General features: G+C 35.2%; 1 long non-coding RNA gene across 2 annotated transcripts in view; it reads left to right on the top strand.

Annotated features, from left to right (window-relative positions):
* Positions 1-23,256, top strand: part of LOC137750937 (uncharacterized) — a 49,848-nt gene extending 26,592 nt beyond the window's left edge. Inside the window, exons 2-3 of one of the 2 annotated variants that reach the window (XR_011070649.1) lie at positions 4,183-4,340; positions 23,130-23,256. This is a non-coding gene — a long non-coding RNA (uncharacterized lncRNA). Of the gene's footprint in view, positions 1-4,182; positions 4,341-13,486; positions 13,597-23,129 lie in introns of those variants that run through there. The other variant, XR_011070648.1, reaches the window with a different exon arrangement.
* Positions 23,257-24,834: the final 1,578 nt, after the last annotated feature.

Below are 24,834 nucleotides of genomic sequence, written 5' to 3'. Positions count from 1 at the left end.
TATATGATGATTATTTTTCTCTGATTTCTAATTTCTAAAAGGTATTTCCTTTTGTCTGAATTACATATAATGTCCTTTGTCCATAGTTCTTAGTTTTTCCCTTTTTAAGAATGCTTTATTTTACATTAACATTTGCTGCAAATATTCCCCTTTGGCTGCATTTTTAAAATTTTATGTTGTTTACTCTTCAGCAGTTTTATTTATTTTTATTTTTAAAAAAATTTTTACTTAATATCGGAGCATAGTTGATTAACAATGTTGTTTTAGTTTCAGGTGTATAGCAAAGTGATTCAGTTATACAGATACATGTATCTATTCTTTTCAAATTCTTTTCCCACTTAGGTTATTACAGAATATTGAGCAACATTCCCTGTGCTATACAGTAGGTCCTTGTTGGTTATCTGTTTTAAATATAGCAGTGTGTACATGTCAGCAATTTTAAATGACCAAATTTGTTAATATTTTCTGTTGTGACTTTACTTATAATCTCACATTTTAAAAGGTTTTAGTCCTCCAGAATTTTATAAATATTAAATTATTTTTGGTGGTTTTGCTATTGTTTGGCTAGTTCCCTGTAGTTTTTAACTGAACATTTAAAATTAGCATTTATAGAGTATTGTTTGCTGTATTGACCTACGGTTTTTTGGAATGCTAATAAATGGTCCCAACACCACTATTTACATTTTTAATGATACTTCCTTTAATTGTTATGTATATATACTCACATACATATGAATACACAGATATATATAGAATATGTGTATATGAATATGTATGTATAGTATAATATTATTGAATCTATTTTTTTTTAGTTTGTACACATGTATAGAAGTTTGTACATCTGTCTCAAATACATATTTTAATTAACCTTGCTTTAATCTTAATGAATTGTAATAGTTTATGTTTGTACACACATTTCTTTTTTATACATTTTAAAATATTCTTGCCTCTTTACTTTCCTAGATTAATCTTACTACCAATTTCTGCCACTCTCCAAGAAAAAAATCTATTTCAGGTTATTTAAGCTTGAGAATTATATTAAATGTACAAATTAATTTAGAAAATTGATTAACAAATAATTATGAATAATTTAATAATTTATTTGAACTCAATTGAATTTTCTGACTCCTTGTAACAAGAGAGACTAATAATTCCTGCAGAGGCATGAATGGAGACACAATCCCCAAAACTGCTGTATCTTTGCCTTTTCCCTCAAAAGGCTCTAGGAAGCAACAGTCCACCCCAAACCTAACAAAACTCACCTTCTCTGTGTTGCTAATGGTTACCAATGAATGTTCCAGGACTCATGGGAGTAGTTCCTGAAAACATTAAAATATTTAACCAATTGAAGATTACTTAGGTTAACAAACATCTTGAGGAGAAGACATTAACCCTAAAAGTCCTTATCTCATGAACAATTATGACATCAGATTTCCTAATACCTGAAATTTCAGAATAAGGGTGTTGATAAGAAAGGAACAGTAATTCTGGGTTGCAGGTTGGTTCTGGGAAAAATAGATCTAATCTGTATCATAAGTTTAGAAGCTTGGATAACAGGAAACCAGAGTGCCTGTGGAGAGAGGTCTGTGGAAGTGTTGTTAGCAGGCATCATTTTTCTGTTGCAATTTTGTATGAGCCCAAGTGTTTGTAGGGTAGGTGCTTATATTTGACCCATGATATCAGTTCATGCCTGACTCCCAATTTTCTTTTTATTCCAGTTAAGATCTCTGATATCCACTGCCCTATATCTTAGTTCCAAGCCACATCTTGAGACCATCTTATCAGAGCCATGGTTATCAGCATCTTTCTCCATATCTTTCATTATACCACCCATACACTTTGCACCAAGTTCTGGGTTGCATATTTTAAATATTTTATTTTAATTGCTCTCCCAAACAAATATGAAAAGTACATATTATTCTGGATTCCCACCTAATTTTTACTAGTACTATTTTTTCCCATATCCCTCAGAACTTGCAATTTTGCTGTACGTGGACATGTTTTCAGGTGATCTGTATAGCTCCGTGGAACTCCAGAACCTGTGTTCCCTCACTAGAGTCTACCTGCTGGCATTGCCAGCTGACTGACTCAGTGAGCTTTAAATGAACTGGTGTTCTCTCCATGGTCAGCACCTGGGTCTAAGTCAGGTGTCTCTTACCCACCCCCAACCCCCCAGATCTGTTAATAGTCTTCTATCTTGTCTTGTCTTTTCTTGTCTGTCTATCCATTTGCCATCCTTTTATTTAATGTGTTGTCAAGGATAGGCAAAGGAATTCTATTTCTAAAGCTTTCAAAGACCCATAAGGAGACAGCCCTTAAATTCAGTGTTGATACTAACAGTGAAAAATGTGACCCCTTACTAGTGCCCAATAGTTAGATATTCTTGGCCAAAATGACTACTAGTCAGATGCATGCCTGTTGTTCCTATACACCTATGAATTTAGCTGGGTACAGTGTCAATACATTACAATGGGCTGTAGGCCCTCAATAGTAACCATTGATGGATGTTACCAAGGGCAAGCCATTTAGGAGGGAGTAGGAGAAAACTGAAAAACAGGAAAAAGAATACTAGATCTTGAGTAAGAGATCATAATTTAAGTTTTGGTTATTTTATATATTAGCTGAGTGTCTGGGAAAGTTTATTAAACCTTCTGAGTCTTTGTTTCTTTATGTATAAAATATGGATTACATTATCAGTATACTTATTCATAAGATTCAACAAAACAATATGTAGAAAAGACTGTGAATTCTGGCACAGAGTTGCAGATTTGATCTATCAGGAAATAGATGGCACATTCAATGGGATACTTGATGAGATTTATTGAAGAATTTATTTACAAGGTATGGACAAAACTAAGAGAAACTGAGAAGGAGGGAGCTGTTACTTAGGTCAGAAGGAGCAAGGGGAGCCAGGAGTTACTGGAATGCAGAAAAAGAATTCTACCTGTAGGAGAAGGCTTCCTGTAGAGGATGTCTGGCTTAGGTAAATAAGCAGCAACTTCAAGCTTATAATAAAATTGGTTAAATTAAGTGGTCTTTTTACTGAGACAATTATTGTTGATGGAATTTTTGGTTAAGGGTAAATTATGGGGCATTTTGACTTATATTCAGGTCTCATCCTCACCGTGTGGGTTTAAATGTTTCAACTGGGTTGTGTCAATTGAAGTTCATGTGAGTATCTCCTAATAGGGGAGATGTCTGATCTAGAGATCCATGTGGATGTGTTATAAATTGTATAAAGTCGTATGCCGTTTTTGACATTATTATATACACATGAAGAGAAATAAAAAATGTATAATCCAATGATACAACTCCTACAACTATTTTGGAAAAATTACCCCTACCTAAGAGCAAATAGAATCATACTGGACTGATCATTTTAACCCGCAGAATCTGATCAATATCAGAAGTGGGCCCTGTTTTTCTTGCCTTCCAGACTTTTTCCTATTTTCCTCATGTAAATTAATCCCAGTGTTGTTGTGGTATTGGTTGGGTGTGGGTAGAGTGGCGATGGTTTATTTGTCCTGGGAAACAAACTATGTAGTTGCTGATGCTATTCGACAGCATCTCCGTGTAGATGATGGGGATAATGACCTGACATATGGACATGAGCAAGTGTTTCCTTAATTGTCCACCACGTGGTACCCTTCGAATTTTCCCAGCTCTTGCGTTTTTGATCACATAAACAATGTAAAATGAAAATATCCTGAGAGAGGAATTGGAGAGCAGTCAGTTGCTAATATGCTGGCTCCACGGTTTTACTGTGTATGGATACTTAGAAAGAAGGTAAAAAGGAGAAAAGAGAAACTGATAAATTTTCTGTAAGCTAATGAGAGTAACAAGAACTGGGTCTTAGACAGGTAGCTGAATAGGTAGTAGCAGCTGAGTGACAGAAGCACCACCAACTAAAATGGGACAAGTGCAATGGAAGGAAGAGAAAGAGAGCACAAAACTAACAATATTAGTATAAGTATATTAACCTTAAAGGTGGTGGTGAAAATGCATGGGTTCTAAATATAATCTAAATCATGGATCAACATTTGAAAGGTCTTTTTGAGACTGAGTAGTTTAAATTTCTGCTCTTTATGTGTTTGTTATAATAAGACAATATTTACATTCTACTTAGAAAATAAGCCAAATGTAGATACCGTTTTGTCTTATGCCCTTTGACTTTATTCACAGCGACAAAATGATGCCATCATTTTGATGTGACTCATATGCAAAACGAAATACATTCATCTCTGAGGTCTGCTGATGGGAAATAAAATCAGATATTTCACTTCTAACTCTATCAAGCAAAAGAAAAATCAGTTGTGATTCCAAGAAGACATGAACTCTTGGTAAGGAAATATGTGTTTTACAATTTTCAGAAAGAATTATCAATAACATACTGTAAAAAAAAGAAGTCGAATGCCTTAGCATATTCTTTCTTTCTTTCTTTCTTTCTTTTTTAACAAAACCATAACTGGCACATAAAGGAACACATTCATATTTGAGGAAGATGCAATTGCATAAATATTTACATTTCCCTCTGTGTTTCTGTGTTCATAAAAAATAAAATTCAGGTGTCATTGAAAAACACCTCATACTTAAGGCTCTACATTAGCAAGCTGTCAACTTCTTGAAGACAAAAAAGATAGTTTAGCTTTTGCTTTCATGTGCTTTTTTGAACTTACTTGATCTTGTTTGTTCTAAAATAGTATATAGGTAGAGCCTTGAATCATTTGTTGTTTATTTTAATTTCTAGACTTAAATTCTGTAATCTATCAATAAAAGTATGTGACAACTTGTAAAGGTTTTTTTTTTTCAATTTCTGTTTTCCTGGTGCAAGTATATTTTGTGACAAGACGGCATTGGACCCGCATAAGTTTAATTGCCACAATTGTTTGATTAAATATTTGATTTGGGGATTGGTCAGTGGGATTGAGAAGTCAGCCATGAGAATTTTATATTAAACTAATTTAGTAGAAAGGTGTTGCTTCTATTTGCTTCTGTTAGTCAACAATGGAGTGAAATCTGAAGTCTTTCAAGCATCGGGAGGCAAGGTGAAAATATCAGTGCTACTCTTAGATGTTTCTAAATGGTTGTATGTTAAATATTGTAGATAAAGCCTCTCTATATGTCCTCACAAAAAGCTTTACTTTGGATGGCAAGTCTAGAAATTCAGCAACACTGAGTATAAGGATAAAGGTACATTCACACAGTGCTATTTAGAAATTTGGCATTTAATGTTTTGAGATGGATAATTGAAATCATTAATGTAGAAGTTCCTTACATTCCCCTTGGGCTCAGAGGTTTTTGTAAACTGGTTTTCAAGAAAGAGGTAAGACCTAAAAAAGGAAAATTCAATATTTTGTTTAGCATGCATATTTGACACTCAGGTTTATTGATATGTTCTGCCTTTTATAAGATGAGTACTATGACAAATGACAGAGAAGAGATTGTGCGTCACTATCTCTGTTCTATCTATGTACTGCCAGTGGGCAAAGATTTCTCATTTCATACATCATTTACAACTTCCTACAGTAATTTTACACAGTTCATATCCTCAGTACAAGACATAGCAATTATCTATACATTTATATGCATGCAGGCATACTGAATATGAAAATCATGCAGTCCTAAAAAGAGTTCCAAAGTTCACACACTCCAACCAATAAAAGTTGGTAAAGCCAGTAAGTTCTTCAATTCAAAAACTTTCCTATTTTAACTTATGTCCCAGTGTTACCTCTGAAACAGGTTGTTTCAGGAGTTCTTCTTTTAAAGTACTGTTCGTAAGAGTAAAATATTTTCAGTTTTCCCAATTGCTTTTGTATTCCAAAATTATGTTAAAAATCATATTCTTTTTTTCTATCCACTTTTACTCTTTTGCCTCTAAATGGAATAAGAAAAATACAATATTGCATTTTGGACTAGGTTAAAAAAACCCTAAAATGTACAGATTTTCAATTTTAAATGCGAATATACATAAAAGGTTGACAGTGGTTGTTTTGGACTTTCTAAAATTATTTTTAAGCTATCATAGTTGGTCTACTTTTTCATCTAATATATAACACATAACTTTGAGACAGATTGTAATTCTCTAAATTGATACATAATTTATAATCTTCAGAAGTGAATTCTGAACTCTTTCATGTGTTATCAACAGTCTATAATTAGTTTTTAATTTTTGAACTTCTAATTTTTTTCCAAATTTCATTTTTCATATTCTGGCTTTCATTATATGTGTTTAGAACAATGAATGGTAACTATATACTTTCAGAAGTACAGAAAGCAATGATTCAGATTCAGCAAACACAGTGAATCCCGCCCTTTATCAATGAATTAATATTCTATCTCTTTTCAAAAATTATTCAGTGTGTTGACATGATATTCCTATTCCTCCACAGCCATGACTTCTTAAAATTCTTTCCTTTCTTTTGGGAAATTTTTGCTTCAAATTTACTTGTATTAACCTGCCTTGGTATCCAGAATGCATCTGAAAGCATAAATCTATATATAGAAGCTAAGGTTTCTATATTTAGGTCCTTGTATTCTAAGATAAGACAGGAACATATAACTGGTATATTCTACTTGACTGTTTTGGTTAATAATTTTGATAAATGTACAAAAAATTAGAGGTCTTTGTTCATTAGTTAGTTTCAGGGGAAGAGATTTCCAGTGTTATTCTGTCACTGATCACTTTCTTTTTGTTCTCTCTCTGAACTTCAATATCTTCATATGTAAAATGAAGCAAAGTGGACGATTTTAAATTTTCTTAACATAAGTAAGATTTGTTTTCTTATTAGCCATGACACCAGAATGTTATATGTCTGAAAACAAAACAATTTATTTTACGTGTACAAAATGAAGGCTTTTTAAATTCAAGACTGTTTTAATGGCTACTGTATTTAACTTCATTTGCCTATAATCCTAGTAATGTTATAGTCAACGACAGATAGTAACTGTAGAAATGGTTCCATTATATCTTTATTTTACACAGTCACATTTAAAAAATAGGCCAGCATTTTTATAAGCACTCAACTCTACATATGTGTTTTTCATAGCTAGTTTTTTTTGTTTTTTGAATTTTATTTATTTTTTTATACAGCAGGTTCTTATTAGTTATCTATTTTATACATATTATTGTATATATGTCAATCCTAATCTCCCAATTCATCCCACCACCACCACCCCCCACCACTTTCCCCCCTTCGTGTCCATACGTTTGCTCTCTACATCTGTGTCTCTATTTCTGCCCTGCAAACCGGTTCATCTGTACTATTTTTCTAGGTTCCACATATATGCGTTAATATATGATATTTGTTTTTCTCTTTCTGACTTCACTCTGTATGACAGTCTCTAGCTCCATCCATGTCTCTACAAATGACCCAATTTCTTTCCTTTTCATGGCTGAGTAATATTTCATTGTATATATGTACCACATCTTCTTTATCCATTCATCTGTCGATGGACACTTAGGTTGCTTCCATGACCTGGCTATTGCAAATAGTGCTGCAATGAACACTGGGGTGCATGTGTCTTTTTGAATTATGATTTTCTCTGGGTATATGCCCAGTAGTGGGATTGCTGGGTCATATGGTAATTCTATTTTTAGTTTTTTAAAGCAAGGTGGTTTTTGAAGACTTTTTACTAGGCATTATAGAATGCCTGAATAACAGGGATAAAGTAAATGTCTATTCAAGTGTGATTTAGAGTTTTTGAAACGGAGAATGTAGTCAAAAACAGTTCTTTTAATGAACTTAAACATAGAAATGATTGTTTAAAAGCCACACTGATGAATTCTTTATAGCACTGATCCTGAAGTAACACGAGAAGCTATAATAGCATCATACACACCACATATGTGGAGAAGTCACATTAGAAAATTTCTAGAGGCTAAGTCATTTCTTCCTTTCTAAGCTTGAGATTCAAACCAAAGCTACTTTTGACTGCAACTCCATCTCTACGTGCACACAGATAAAAGAATAAGTGGTATTATCAGGCAATAAACATTGTTTTAAAGTTATAATCATAGTAATACCGTGATCAGATGTCACTTCTTCCTTGTTGATGTTATACTAAAGATATTGTATCATTCTTTCATTTAACAGATATTTATTGGGGTCCTCCTATTACATAAAAAGTAACTAAACCTTGTCTAGCTAAACCTTATTTAGTCTAAATTCAGTGTCAGATTCCTGTCGTAATAAGGATTGACTACATATACTAGTTTTTTATTGTTGTATAAGAAATTACCTTTAAGTAGTGGCTTAAAACAAACAGACATTTGTTATCTAAAAATTTCTGTGGATCAGGAGTCTGAACACAGATTAGCTGTGTCTCTGAAAGACTGAGGTCAAGGCTTTCTTGAGGATTGGGTTCTCATCTGAATACTCAACCAGGAAAGGATCCATTTGCAAATTCACTTAGGTTCTGTCACTGACATAATTCATTTCCTTGTGGTTGTAGGACTGAGGGCCTCATTTTCTTGCTGGCTGTCAGGCTATTGGCTGCAAGCTCCTCTCAGTTCCTAGAAGCTACTCCCAGTTTCTTACCACATGAGTCTTCTGACATCACTGCTTGCTTCATCAAAGTCAGCAAGAGCAAGAGAGATTCTTGCAAAATGGGAGCTATGATCTTACGAACATAATCACATACATGCAATTATGTATATTCCTTTGCCTTTGTTGTATTCTACTGGTTAAAAGAAAGTCACATGTCTCATCCATACTCAAGGAAAGGAAGTCACACAAGGACATGGACATCAGGAGGTAGGGGTGATAGGAGACACTTTAAGAGTCTGTCCGCCATACTATGTAAAACTAACTAAGTATGAGCAATTCATTTGCAAATAAATACATGAACAAAAATAAAAACAGTAGGTGTAGTTCAAATATTCTTGCCTGTAAATTAGGAAATTTGGCCTACTGTATGGCTTTCAGTAACCTTTCAGGTCATGGAACTTAGTAAAATTAATGATTAAGAAGGTAGGTTCTAGGGACTTCCCTGGTGGTCCAGTAGTTGAGAATCTGCCTTCCAATGCAGGGAACATGGGTTTGATCCCTGGTCTGGGAACCAAGATCCCACCTGCTGCGGGGCAACTGAGTGCAGACACCACAACTAGAGAGCCCATGCACCACAACTAGAGAGAAGCCCGTGCGCCACACGAAAGATCCTGCATGCTGCAACTAAGACCTAATGCAGCCCAAAATAAATAAATAAATACATAAACAAATAAATAAAAGAAGGTAGGTTCTAGAGTTAGATGCTTGAGTTCAAATCCCAGGTTCTTCCTCTCATCAGCTGAGTGACATTGGGCAAAATATTTAATCTCTCTTCATTGATAACATGAAATGACGATAATACCTAGCTTATAAGATTGTTGCCTCACAAATATTAATTATTTAAATATTAGCTATTGTAGGTTTTAGTATCATTACAATATAATATGTCATTTATGTTAAGCAAGGGAAATACATGCAAGGTGAATAATAAAGTTTCTCTGCCTTGAAGGAACTCACAGAAATGGTGCTTTGTTGAAATATTTTCCCTTCTAGGTAGAATATGTCATTATAAAAATGTTTTATCTCTCTTGAGATTTATCAGTAATCAGGATATAGTTAAAATTCTTGTTTAATTTGATAAATATGGTTATATTAATAATTGAGTAATATCTGTTGGATTTTATCCAACATTCTCAACAAGACTTAACTAGGGCAAGTGTTTTTTTTAATGTAAAAATAATATCGGCCTTATGAAATGTTCATTTTGATTCTATATATTCTGTTCTTTTGTGAACAGATTTCCAGGTACAACACTTCATGGTTATTAATAAATGGGCCATACATAAATTATGCATTAAGAAAAAATGAAAGGCAAAAGCACTGAGCATCCCTTTTGCTAGTTATGGGAAACAGTTTCACTGTCTGACACCGAAGACAAGACAGTCAGAGTAATTTCATACAATTACAAGCAGCCAGGTTCATACCCCACTTCATCTTTCACTCTCTTTTGTTCTCTATACAGAAAAATCACATGGAATTAGAACTAACCATGAAGGGATAGCTATTTTGATCTGCAAGAGAATCCTTAACTGTACACATTTTCTGAAATTGTTTTTACCACCTGGTCTGAGGTTTTCAGGCTTTGAACTTCTCCTATGACACAGGGACAAACTCAAAAGACCCAAAACTACAACAGTCAGATACTTAAAAACTCTAGTGAAAGTGAACATCTTTGCTGCCTCATAAACACATAATATGAATGGAATGAAGCAAGGCAAGTATTGATGTGTTTCATGAATATGTGAATATGTGGGTGTCTTCTGAGGGAACTTGATCAATGAGAGATGTTAGAAAGGTAGATCTACTGGTAAGTCTCTCTGTACTTATTTATTTATTTATTTTTTGGGTCACGCCACACAGCCTGCAGGATTCTAGTTCTCTGACCAGGGACCGGGCCCAGGCCCTCAGCAGTGAAAGTGCAGAGTCCTAACCACTGGACCACCAGGGAATTCCCTCTGTTTATGTTAACTACAAGGAGAGAAATGGAGATATCAAAGGAGTTGAGAAGAGAAATACTAGTAAATAGCTACATTCTCAGTTGGTGAAAATCATACCGAATCTTTTTGCATATGAACCACAATCTGAAATTGTCTTTTTTCTTTACTTATTTCTTTCTTTGTTTTATCTCCCCATTTAGAATATCAGATCCACGATGGCAAGGCTCTTGTATGTTTTGTTCATCACTTTAATCCAATTCCTACAGTTGTGTAAGGCTAATGTAGGAGCTCAATAAAAAATTGCTCTATGAATGAATGAGGAATCAAGAGATTTGGATTCTAGTTTTCCTTACAACTAAGTAGCTGAGAGACCTTAGGATTATCATTTAACCTCTTGAAGGAGTAATTTCTTCACCTTTAAAATAATGGAGTAGACTAGATGGCTAATGTTTCTTGCAGCACTAATAGTCATTGATGGCATGCATGTTTCATGGGTTTGTATGATAACCAACTAATGTTTTTACAAGAAACTTCACTTATATAACAGACTGGATTTGATCAATCTTTTTTTTGTTTTTCTGAAACTTTGATCCAAGGTGAAATTATTTGTGTTGTTAATTATCAGTTCATTAATGTCTGCTTTTTATTCCTGATTAAACAAGGTTATTTTGGTCTGATAAATCCAGTTTTGGTTATTTAGATACCCAAATAAGGTAAAATGAAAGATTATCACAACATACACTGAGGGTTCTTTTAAAAACTTTTTAAAGTTAATGTTTTAAATGGTGAATTTCTAGAAAATTGAAAATACAGATAGATCTATTTGATGAAGGAAAGAGAAAGTTGAGAGATATTTAGTCGTTTCCAAATTTTGTAGTGCTATCAACATCTTGAATGAGTGGACATTAGGAGAATCTTCATTTATCGCTTTTTGTATTCTGTATTGTGAATGTAAATTTAATATTGCACTAAATTCTTTTGAGTGAATTTGTTAACTGATCATAACTTCACCACGTAGTCAGGAGATTGAATCTGTACTTGTGGAAAGGTATTTCTGGTAAAGAACATTTAGGTTCCTTTTGCCCCTCATGAGGATGCTTTAATTTTTAATTGTCCATGTGTTTCTTTCTCATCAGTGCCTAAGTGTGGTATATAATATTTTAATAAGACCAATATGTAGAATTCCAAATACATTTCATTTCAAATACAAACTCCTAAATGTAGTATTAGGAAGGTATTTAATTTCACATTTATTATACTGAAAATACTTTTAAAGTTTTCAATTTTGCTATTGTAATAGCAAATAGGAATGTGAAAAATGAATAATCACTAGGGGATAAATGATGCTACAATATTCAGGTTTAAAGAATACTATTATTTTCATATCTAAAAGCTATGTCTTTTGTTTAGTTGAATTTACTTGCTAATTAAATCTCAAATGCTATTTAAGCATCGTTTGCAAATTTCTAACTTCTGGGCAAATGTATAGAAAATGTGGTCTTATAAAACTTGGAAAACATTTATGTTAATCATTTTTATTGACATGTCTTTCCTCTAGACCATTAGAAAGTAAAGGTAGTCAAAACTGAAGTTCTGAAGAGGAAAAATGAAACTAATAAACTCTACTGACGTTCCACTTCCTAAGAATTTCAGCATACAATTTGCCCATACAAGTTCCATTAAAGTTAATGGGAGTCGTGTGACTAATTCTCTCTGTAGGGTACTAAAAATGTACCCCCGCAGTATTAAAAAGTCTGAACCTAATTTTTACTTTCTCTTACTCTTGATTATGTTACACTAAAGATAGATACTTACATTATCACACACATATATAGTAATATTTGTATAAAGATTTGAAAATAATCTATTTGAGGGAGAGGCAGAATTTATATGGGTCAGAGAAGAATTTTAATTAGTGTTGCAAATATGAGTACTGCTTTCATTGTAATGATAAAACAAGCATAAGTATCTGTAATTTACCCTCTAGCAATACAAATTAGAACTTAAACCTCAATGAATTCAATAAATGAAACATTTTCAGAACACTTACTTAAAATCAGGTCTACTTTTTAATCAGTCATGTTTTAAGTGAATGCTTATTAATAGAGCATTAATAAAACATGCTTATGGAATGAGATTTCAAGAAAGCAGTGAAATGAACAAAAGACAAAGAAAATGAAAAGATCTAGTGGATAATTTTTAACTTTTTAAAAACAATTTAGTTTTACTTACATATTTATTTCAAATTAAAGAGTAGAGTTTGAATCTTTTTTTCCAGTTATATATGAAGATAAAACACTACAGATAATATTGCCTGTGAATTCATGACCCTTTTACATTGCCCAAGTTCCCTCTGCTTTGACATTCAAACTAAAATATTAATCTCATTTTTTCCTTTAAATAATTTCTGCCTGACTTCTATCACTACCTAGGGGAATGAAGTTAATAAGGTTTTACTTTTAAAGAATGCAAAAAGAAAAGGAAAACTATATACATGAATAAATACCCCACCATCCATTTTTCACTGAAATCAGAAGCTATGCTACAAAAAAGGGACACGCACAAAATATTTCCTAAGCACAAAGGAAACTGGGAAAAAGGCAGGTGGTATTGCAGAACAATAAATAAAGCAGAACACTCTCCAAGGGTCCAGAATTTGGTTTAGATAACCTTCCGGAATTCTTACCCAACACCAACATAAACTGCAATTAGGACTGATCTTTTTATGTTATACATTTATCTTCTTCTCTGGATTTTTATTTTAAGATTCTCTGTGTCTAAATTGCACAGAATCTCATGAGTGTGGGTAGGTCTGGGGAGAATAGTTACTATTACAAGTAAATTCACAGTTTCCAATTTATCGAACTTGTTGTCAGATGCTTAGCTATTGAACTTCATCAGATTTCTAGAGGACTTCCAGCTCAAGATCCCATTACTTAGAATTACCTTTGAAGCTTGTAACCTTTTCACTTTTGTGCTGCAACTTGCTTCCCTGATCTGTAGGCTTACCACTGAAAAGCTGTAAGCATCCAAACTACGAAGATCTCTTTGGACCCATTGGACTCTGGCCTTCCTGGCTGATCTGTGGCATTGACTTCAAGGCGACAGAGGCAGAAGACATTTTTTTAACCTTCATTATTTATAAGTTTACTCTTGAAAGTGAATGAAAAAGTTAAATGTGGCTTCTTGGAGGTGTGCCTGGCAGTCTGGGCTATAGATTAGCTAACCAAGCCACATGGCTCTCATAGGGTTTAGCACAATTCCAACCTGAATTGTTCTGATCCCTGGGCTATCTTGATAAAGCACCACTCTTTTTCCCCTTTTAAAGACATAATAGGGTGTTCCTGGGATTATACATAATTTTCCTATACAAATACCTGACTTTTTAATTTCAAAAAGAATGAAAATCATGTTTAAGATTTTAGAATGCCCTTTGAGATACTAGAAATACCCTAGGATGCTGGGATGATTTGTCACTACTTAAAAAAAAAAAGTGATACTCAGCAGGATGAGTTGAGAAGACTGCAGCTCAGACTCTGAATTAAGTACAAGGTACCCAGAATATGCAGTGGCCTGAAATGTTACACCAAAGAGCGTGTGTGTTGATGTTTAACAGAAGGACAAATCCTTTCTCATTATGAAGGACAGTGTGTCTACTGTGAGTTTGGGTCTGATACTCTTCCTTGCATTGCTTGAATTCTGTGGCTCCACTTCTATTTCTCTGATGCATAGCCACACGGGCCCGTGTTGGTTCATGATTATTTGGTCCTTCTTTTGTATCATCGGGCTGGAAAAGTGCTCTTCTTTTTCTCCCATAGCACCCCAATTATACTGAAATTATTTTTTTTAGGAGCCTGTCTCTTTCCTTAAAATGTAAGTACCCTAAGGATAGGGACCATGTTTTGCCAGTGTTTACAGCCTGTCTTCTAATGGGTGCTCAAACATTACTGAGTGGAATAGCATGGCATGCACGCTTCCAAAAGTTCTCAGTCTTTCGACCTGTAATTGCAACACATTGAATTTTTTAATAGAGAGACTTCTATCAAGGATATATTTCTTTCAGTTTAGCTATTTCCGCCCCAATTTGCTATTCCATGTTTCTGTACTAGGTTTAAAGGTGAGGCTCTGCCCCCATTACATGAAAATGTGCTCTGCTAAAGCCTTCTGCAAAACACGTCCTCCAAGACGCCTGCTGATGGCGATCATCTCTGGATTCTCCTACCTTTGTGCATGTTCCAAATATGTTATGGGAGTAGAAGCCAGAGACCCTGGCACAAAGGGCTGCCTTTACAGCCTTCCTTGTGGCAGGGACGGCTAGGTCTGCATTACCATGTGTTATGTGATGATTCACTTCACCCCAATTTGCCCTTTGGGAACTGCTGTGAAAACTTCTTTTGTACGGTAAATCATGACAGCATTTGGCCTTCATTTGGGGGTGAATGCATGGTTTATATATTAAAGCCATTTCTTTTTTCCCTTTAGAAATACCATGTGGCATCAATTTGTTTGTAAGCACAAATCAAATGGCAGTTTGGGATCCTCCAGATGATCCAGAATATGCTGTATTAAGTTTTTTAAAGGTGATCAGAGCAACAAAAACCTAGCATCGAAAATAAATGTTAGAGACGACTTGAATCCCCAAGAATACATTCATATACCCACAGAGTTTCTCAGATGCTTAGAGAAAATCTGTCCTGAAACTTTAAAATTAGGGCGTTAATAATATAGGTCACAAATTGGGCTTCACTGGTGGCGCAGTGGTTGAGAATCTGCCTGCTAATGCAGGGGACACGGGTTCGAGCCCTGGTCTGGGAAGATCCCACATGCCGCGGAGCAACTAGGCCCGTGAGACACAACTACTGAGCCTGCGCGTCTGGAGCCTGTGCTCCGCAACAAGAGAGGCCGCGATAGCGAGAGGCCCGCGCACCGCGATGAAGAGTGGCCCCCGCTTGCCGCAACTAGAGAAAGCCCTCGCACAGAAACGAAGACCCAACACAGCCAAAAATAAATAAATAAAATAATATAGGTCACAAATTAACATACTATTTACAAATATGTACATTTTCCACGCGTGTGTGTGTGCGTGTGTGTGTGTGGGGGGGTGCATGTGTGTGTATCTGCTGGCTGAAATCTGTTTGTTCTACCCAGAAAGCAGAATTTTATACTATTGATCTTCAGCCACAGGTGAGATTAGGATATAGCACAAGAAGCAGTGTCATTTTCACAGCTTCAACTTTTCAAATGTGTCAGATATGGACAAATATGGTAATTCCCTAAGTAACAGCACACTGATCTGCCTCTAGCCCCAGGGAATAATCCAGGCTCTGTGCTATGGGTTTCCAAATTCATCCAACCAGCCATACTTGTGGCTCTTGTGGTTGGTCTGTGGCCTGAAGCTTAACTTGCCCAGCAGTTCTGTTTCCCAAAATAGGCTCAGGAAGTTTGTGACCATGTTTGATTTGTTCCAAAGGGGCTGCCATATATTTAATGAGGTTGTGAACATACACTAAGATTTGTATGTGGCTCATCAAATAAAATACATCTTCAACCCTCTTTTCACTTCAGTACGTGGTTTGGAGTGGGCTGTTTTACAAGCACATGTGTTTATCATATGGCTTTATTTGGGGACAAACATCACTTCTTATAGTTAGGATACAATTTCTGAGTAGCTGAACACTGCTTCATTCCTCCCTACTAGAGAAAAACATTAAGCTGGAGAGTCCTTTCTCCTTACTCTTGGCAGGTTTCTTTGGATGCGGAGGTGTTTTATTTAATTCAAATGTGCCCTTCTTGCATGGTAGGGGAAGAAAAAGCCCTGTGGTTTAAAGTCCCTTTTCACCCAGAAAGGCGTATAATGAATGTCTTCCTGTGTGCAAAGGGGAATAGGGAACCTCTTATCAATTACATGCATTGATGAGAGCAATGTGTTCCGCTGGTTTGTGTGCCAGATTAGGAGCCAGGAGACCTTAATCTCCCTCTGCTGCTCAACCTCTCTAGGACATTAGGCAAGTCATTTGCCTTCTAGGTCACTGGCTTTTATTTTTCTACAAAATGTCTGTCCCTCGTACAATAAAAAGGAGGAATTGTGACTAATACTGATAATTGCTATAAAATGCATTTTGCTTTTCTGAGTCTCTATGATAACATATAGAGCAACAGAAGTGGTCTTTTACTAAATGAAACTTGGCAAGTGGTTAAATGACTCACCCAGTATCTTCCGGTTTACTATACAATGTAATCAACCACATTCTATGAATAAGCCGAATAGATAAAATGTCTTTCATTTGATGGTTCAGACCCAATCCAATAAAGCAGAATATTCCATGGAGTTTACTTCCTGTAATTGCAGGAGATAAAATTGATTTCCCTACTTTTTTCCTCATTTTTTTTTTATCCCAGCTTTTGCTACAGTTACTGATAGGGAAAGAAGACTAGAAATAGAATTTGTCATGAAACTTAAAACTTCACAAGCCTCATGGTGCTTTTTTTGAAAAAAATGTTAAGTTGGTAGTCTGTATGAAATTCTGATGTGGACTCTTCCTTAGAACTTTCCAAGAAGAGAAGAAATGTGTGATATGGAAATTGCACCATCTTGTCTTGAAGCAGAAGACTCATCTGGAAGCTCCTGGCATTCCTCAATAAAATTCAAATGATATTGAAAAGTTAATGTGGTCCCTTTGGCTTCTCCTTGGCCTGGGTCAAGGATTCAGCCGGTGCAGCCACTGCGTTCAGGGGGCAGGGCGAAGGATTTGGCTGGCGCTGCTGGTGATTTGGGCAGGTAATTTACATGAGCAAGTAAGTGTGCTGAGGATAATGAGAGCCAGGTACTATCCTTGAAACTTTTCTGTAAAACTGTATGTATTTCAAAATAAAAAGTAGAATAAATCAGTTAATGTGGTTAAGGATCTTAGTTTTACCAGAAGAACAGCTTACTTTACGTTTATCTCATGTAGAACATTATATATATATACATATATAGTATATGTACATACATATATATGCTCTATATTTTCTTTATGTTTTTCATGTGTGCATACCTTTATGGGTATATTTTTATTGTTCCAGTTACTCTAAGATTCTGATACATTTGAGAGCCAAAGAATATACTTAACACAGCAGTTCAGCAAGACAATAAAAAGGAAGACTTTTGGATGTGTAAAAGATTTATTTCAAGTCTTAATAGGTATAATATATTGATCTAAATGAACCGTCATGATGGATTTGAGTACTAAATTAGGATTAAGTGAAAAGAGAAATATATTCAAGTTTGTTCTGATTTTTGAAATATCACTCAATTAAAACTTTCTCTAATGAAAATGAGTGCATTACATAAGTCTGCCTAAGAGAAAGTCTGGTTTGTTTCCTGGCTATTAATGAATGCTTTATGTGACTATTTACTCTTGTATGAAATAAAAAGAGACATTCCCACAGCAACCGCAACCGTAGATGTCGATATTTTTCTCGTTTTCCTGACAGAGGATTTAATGTGCACCTTATACTCCTCTTTTAAGTGATCAGAAACAGACTTTGGAAATTTTTTAGGGAAAATATTTTGGTTCACATTTTCCCCTCAAATTAACTTCATCTACTCAGAAACACAAAGTACTGCATCTACGCTAGTTTTCCTTCTTAAAATTCGATTTTAAATAAATGAAGCGGTACCTAAAGTGTTTCTGACATGACTCAAGACACATGATGCTCTTGGCCACAAAAACATAGTAAGGTCCTTGTGCTGAGGTGACACCCTTTTCGAGCAGATGTACCCTGTACAAGCTGATTTAAAATAAGGTATTGCTGCTATTGGCTTGAAAGTTCTATTTTGAAAAAGAGGAAGGATGTTCTATTTTTTTTAAAAAATAGGTAGAATGATCCTTAAAAACAGCACAATCTTTTTTGTGAGATGTAAGCTCTGAGTTGGAGCATTGCATGAACACTGTACTTAGTAGTCGGCAAAGATGCTATTGTTCTGCAAAACAGATAAAACCCTTTTTCATAAGGAAGTTGAAAGTGTTTTTAAGATACAGTGTTTAAAGGACTGTTTGTCTCTGACAAATTAATGAAACGGTGAAAGCAGTGTTAGCATGAGGTATCCACTCCAAAATATTCACCTTAGCATGGCATTGTGTACAAAAACAGCTCTTAAGGCAAAAACACCTTTTGAAAACCCACTGTTCCCCTTTCAAGCTCATCTTCAATGACAATGTGGTTACTACAAAATAAAGGACTGTTATCTTCTCTTCATTCAGACCTGCGCAGCTTCTGAACACCCAGCCCCATAGCTCATCAAGGTCTAAAGTATTTACTGAATTCAATGGGGCGGAAGGTGACAGGAGTGGCATAAAGCTAATTGGAAACAAATTTTATCAGACCACCCAGAAATATATTTTTAATCTGAAGACCAAGTGAATTCTTCAGTTTGAATGTCAGACTAATTTATTTGTGCTTTTATAGTTCAAATAAAGTATAGGGGAATATCTCTGTTCCCCTTACTACATACTTACTTTGTCCTTTTTAAAATCTTACTATGGCTACCATCAAAAGTCTACAAATAACAAATGTGGGAGAGGATGTGAAGAAAAGCAAATCCTCTTACGCTGTTGGTGGGAATGTAAATTGGAACAGCCACTCTGGAGAACAGTATGGAATTTCCTCAGAAAACTAAGAATGGAACTATTATATGACCCAGCAATTCCACTCCTGGGTGTATATCCTGAGAAAAATGACAACACAAATTTGAAAAGATACATGCACCCCATTGTTCATAGCAGCACTGTTTACAATAGCCAAGATATGGAAGCAACCCAAGTGTCTATCAACAGAAGAATGGATAAAGAAGATGTGGTATACAATAGAATATTACTCAGCCATAAAACAAAGAATGAAATTCTTCCATTTGCAGCAATGTGGATGGACCTAGAGATTATTATGCCTAGTGAAATAAGTCAGACAGAGAAAGACAAATATTGTATGATATCACTTATATGTGGAATTTAAAAAATACACATGCAAAACAGAAACAGACTCACAGATATAGAAAATAAATAGTGGTTTATTTTCACCAGTGAGGAGAGGGAAGAGGGGAGGGGCAAGATAGGGGTATGGGATTAAGAGACACAAACTGCTATATATAAAATAGATAAGCAACAAGGATATACTGTACAGCACAGGGAATTATAACATTACCTTGTGATAACTTTTAATGGAATATAATCTGTAAAATACTGAATCACTATGCTGTACACCTGAAACTAATGTGATATTGTAAATCAAATATACTTCAATAAAAAATCTGTTCAGGTACAAAAAATAAAATCTTTTTTTTTTTTGGCCATGCCATGTGGCATTTGGGACCTTAGTTCCCCGACCAGGGATCGAACCCACACCCCCTGCACTGGAAGTGTGGAGTCTTAACCACTGGACTGCCAGGGAAGTCCCCCCAAATAAAATCTTAATAACAAGATTTTTAGATTCAGAATTATTAGAAAATTTCTTCTTCAAGGTGTTCTCTCTATAGTAGTTCTATGTGAAAAAAGGCATATGTATGTATAAATAGATACAGATCTATATATGCATATATAAAACAATTATCAATTGTAATACTCTGTAATGCAAATAAAAATATGACCATTTTATTATGAGATATTCTAATAGCAAGGAGTGATCTAATGATCTCTCCTCTAATGATTTCTCCCCTAAATGTACTCCCATATACTATTTTGTCAACAAATTTACTATTGTTCCTATATACAAGACTTATTTTGCAGGTGTTTTTAAATGTAACTCAAGGGACTTTTTGTAGACGAAAAGATTTCACGCAGGGTCTTCATAAACCTATTCTTCAGACTCCCTCAAGGGATGTAGGTTGTGCTATCATTTTGTGTCACTAGAATCCCTAGTGAGATCAGGCAGCGGCCTGATTCTTGTAGAAAATTCCACCCTTGAGAGATCACCTACTTAGGAATTTCTGGAGGAAATCCCATAGGATTTCTGTTAGGTTAGATTTCCTTACACAAAATCTGGTCCTCCAGTGGACAACTTGACAGGGAGGCTAGCACTTCTAGTCTGAAGAATGGGAATGGATGTGAAGGAAAGGGGTAACGATTTTCTTCACGGACAGTGATTTCTGCTGCCTTAACTCAGTGCCAAAGAGCCACACAGATATTCAAAGAGGTTGTGAACAATAGCAGAGGTCCTATATTTAAGGGCATCCCACACTGCTGGCTCTGAGAAGCAGGTGAAAAGCAGGCAGCTCTCTCAGTCAACACTCTAAGTATATAAGCCAGGTTGATGTAAAAAGATAAAATCCCCAAGGTCACACCAGCCCAGATGGTGTACTGCAAAATGATACAAGGGCAACTGGAAAGCCATCCTCTTCCCTTGATGAACCTGTATGCAACTAATGTCTTAGTTTGTCTGAAGCAAACTAAGCAAACTAAGCAAACAGATAATAGTTATAGGCAACAACGGAAAAACTGCTTTAAAGAAAGGTGGTGAATGTGGGAGTTGGGCGTGTGGTCAAGTAGGTATTAGGAAAGCTGCAGAGCTGCTTGCTACTGGAGACTTATCATGCACATTAACATATGAATGAAATTGAGAATGCTCTTTTAATTTGTCCTACATTTCCCAAACTTCTTTCACCACATAACCTGTTCTTTTTATATAAAGGGAAACACCCAAGAGAACCATAATATATCAGGGAACCCTAATATAAAGCCATACAAACAATAGCTATATACCAAGTACTAGGTGAATCCATAAAGCTGGAAGCGATACAGAGTAAGCGAATGATTAAAAATGGCCTAAATTCCAATTTGTTGATTATATACTGTGTGTCAGGCACGGTGGATATTTTTATAAATAATAAGAAAGATATATTGAGTACTTACTGTATGTCAGGCACTGTTACAAGCAATTTACATTCATTATTTGATTCAATATGTATTTATCCCTATGAGATGTAGGCCATTAATATTCCCACATTATGCACAAGAAAGTGAGGCTTAAAGAAGATAAATGACACGTCCTTAGTAAGAAGGTAGCAACTTGATTCCATCGTATCAGCCGTATTTACAACTAACCATTACACAAGGTGTTAAGACCAATACTAATATTATGAACAAAGACCAAAAAAAGTAAAGTTCTTCATTTAACTGATGGAAGGGTTGTGTCACAGAAAAGATACTGGTGGATGGTCACAGAGTTAACAGCTATAATTATACATGATCTGCTGGAAGATGGGGAAAGGATAACAAAAATACCACCATTTCTTCTGGAAACAGTTCACAGGAGAATTTGGGAAGGTTGCGTTCTTATTCATTTGAGAAGGTTGTTATTATTCTTCAACTTGTAAGACAGACAAAACTAGACTAAACAGATATTGTTGTTGTTGTCTGAAAAAAATAGACTATATTCAAAATAAGTATCACCTGACCATGTCAAAATGATTGCACGCTGTTTTCAAATGTTAGCTCCTAATACAAAAATTGTAAGGATTCAGTCCATTGGATGAGATGTTGTTTTTAGAAATGATCTGCCTTCTCTGTTCATTCATATCCAATTCGAGAAAGAGGAAATTATTCTGGAATCTTTTTTCTCATTATGGTCTTGATGTGAAATTCATTTCGTGGTTGCTGAGCATCTTGAAGATACAGTGGATGGCTGCAACTACATATTCCTCTCTGGTGATTTTACTACAACCGCTCAAATAACAAATGATAAAATGTTTTAGATTGCATGTTATTTATTTTACTTGTCTTAATGTGAATTTACTTAGAGTTTTCAGCAGAAATTGTGTTTTAGAATGTAAAAATAGCATTCTAAAATTCTATAAAACGTGGATAATTCAGAAATAAAAATATAATCTATAAAAATTCATAAACATGGCTCAAATGTATAATAATAAAAATACATAAAAGATGATTTTTATAATATCTTTCTCCTCTATTTAATCTTCTCTGCCCCCACTAAATAACATACCTTGAGGTAGACAGAAATAAATTAACTATGTTTAGGTTATCATTTTAAAGAGGCCAGGACCTAGTAGAGAATAATATTTGAACAGGAAATAGAATTGTGACTTCCAGATTTCCATTTTAAGGTCTTAAAGGCTAGGAGGTAACTGTAATTAATGATCAGAATAACAATCATAAATCAAATCCTTTCCAAAGAGAAGTTGATTTTTTCTGACTTAGGCAGGCTTTCTTCCAAAGTTTGAAAGGTTTTTAAAAGTTACTTTACCTGGAAAAATATTTTTGTTAGATGGCAACAATTTTACTCATACTCTCTATAGCTTTCCATATCTGAATTGTGATTCTTCTTAAAACAGAATTTAAAACACATACCTTAGGACATTATTTGCATTTTTATTGATATATGAACATCTCCAGAATAATTTATTTCAGGCCTGTCTAGCATTAGTTTGGGTCTAGAAATGAGGGGCAAGATGGATGACAAGCTCCAGGTAAATCTAGTCCTGAAAATGTAGATCCTGAAATTCTTTGCACTAGTTTTCCATTAAAACACTGCAGTACACGGTCTTGGATAAGTATATGCATTTTCCAACTCATGGCAAACTAATTGCTCCTCGTACAGAAAATGTAACAATATTAGCAGTTGTCTTATAATGCGTTGACTTAAATTTCTGCAGAAAAGAAGATGCTGGCTGGCTAGTAATATTGCGTTGGAACACCCTGGAGTATGCAGATCGTCCTGGCACAGTCTCTAGCGGCAGACTGCCCAGCCCTCACCTTACCCTCATCTGTTCAACACAAAAAGTGAAGGTGTGTCTTTCCGATTTACAGATGACCCCAGACTGAGACACAGAGATGATAAAGACAGAGAGAGAGAGAGAGAGAGAGAGTGAGAGTGCACAAGAGAATTCCATTGGAAGACCGAACTAGAACTAAAGCATATCACAACTGTTTTCTGGGTTAAATATAAAGGCTTGAGTGGAAGCTTGAAAAGGGAGTGTACATTGAAAGGCTGTAGGAAATTTACATAGAAGAACATCACGGTAAAAATGAATGAGGGTTTTTTTTGTTGGCAGCAAACTCAATAAACCAACAATAAAAAGAGGGGATCCAGTTGCTTGCTTTTTCTGTTGTTAATGTTTTGTTTGTTAATGTTAATGTTGTTAATATTAACAGGGGAAGCACGCCAAGAGAAAAGAAAATGATCATGTCTTGGGAAAACACATTTGGTGCGTGGTCTGTAGTTCTTGTCAGCAGAGGTTTATAGCAAGAAGTACCCACTGGTGCATATCAAGGAGAGATTGCTGCCATGGGGGAGGGTTCTAGAATCAATACTCTACCGGTTTAAAAAGGTGAGACTCTTGTTTAAAAAAGCAAAGACTGAGGATATAACAGCTGTCTTCAAATATATAACAAATTCTTTCTAGAGAAGATATCAGGCATATTGCTTCTAGTGCTTTAGAAAAGCAATAGGAATAATATGCAAGAGTTGTAGAGAGGGACGTTTTGACAACCCCCAGGGCAGTTTTTTCCCCCTAATTATCATTGCTATGTATCAATGGAAGAGTTTGCCTTACAAGAAGGATGTAAGTTTTGCATTACTAGAAATATTCAACATAGCTTTACAATTTTGCTTCATTTTTTAAAAACAGAACTCCTTTCTGAGATGATGTAGTTTGAAAGTAGAGAGCCTCATATAACATGACTGAAATAGGCCTAAAGAGAGGCATGCTATGGTGTTGCTCTGCTTTTCGTTATCTGGATGTAACGACAGTATTGAGAGGAGAGGAAAGATGCAACAGTCTAGTCTCAGGGAGGTTCTGGCGGGATGCAATGCCTGAAGTGGGATTCCTTGCTTTGGTTACATAAAATAAGATTTATTAAATCTTAATCATCTGGGAGGCTGCACCTGTCATCGTGTACTAGGGAATGTTGTGTATCTTCACCCTCTAGGTAGAACTTTCTGTTGTAAGTATCTGACATGGAAGCTCTCTCAAGTATTATTATTGGCTGTATTTTTTAAATTTATTTTTGTTCTATTGTATGAAGTCTGTGCTCTTACTTTTAGTGAAAAAGCAATTTTCTGTGGTTCTCAAGAATACCTTATAATACAGCATTCCAAGGCCACTGTTGTCATTGGATTTTCATACTGCTTGATTATTGCATCTTCCTTCACTTCATATTAGCTTGATGACTATATTCTGATTCTTTAAAGCAATGTAAATCTAAGCAGTAAATGCAATGTCTTGTCTTACTGGATTCCCTGTACATTAGGTTGAATAACCCTAGGAATTTTGTTGCAGTCGTGTCAAGCCTAATGATGACCTATTCAGCCCTTGCGAACATCATTCAATTACTCATTTCAGCATTGATTTTTCTCAT

The sequence above is a fragment of the Eschrichtius robustus genome, chromosome 17, assembly GCF_028021215.1.
Source record: "Eschrichtius robustus isolate mEscRob2 chromosome 17, mEscRob2.pri, whole genome shotgun sequence".
NCBI lineage: Eukaryota > Metazoa > Chordata > Mammalia > Artiodactyla > Eschrichtiidae > Eschrichtius > Eschrichtius robustus.
Note: the sequence above shows the minus strand (reverse complement) of the source record. Positions and strands in the feature narration are given on the sequence as shown.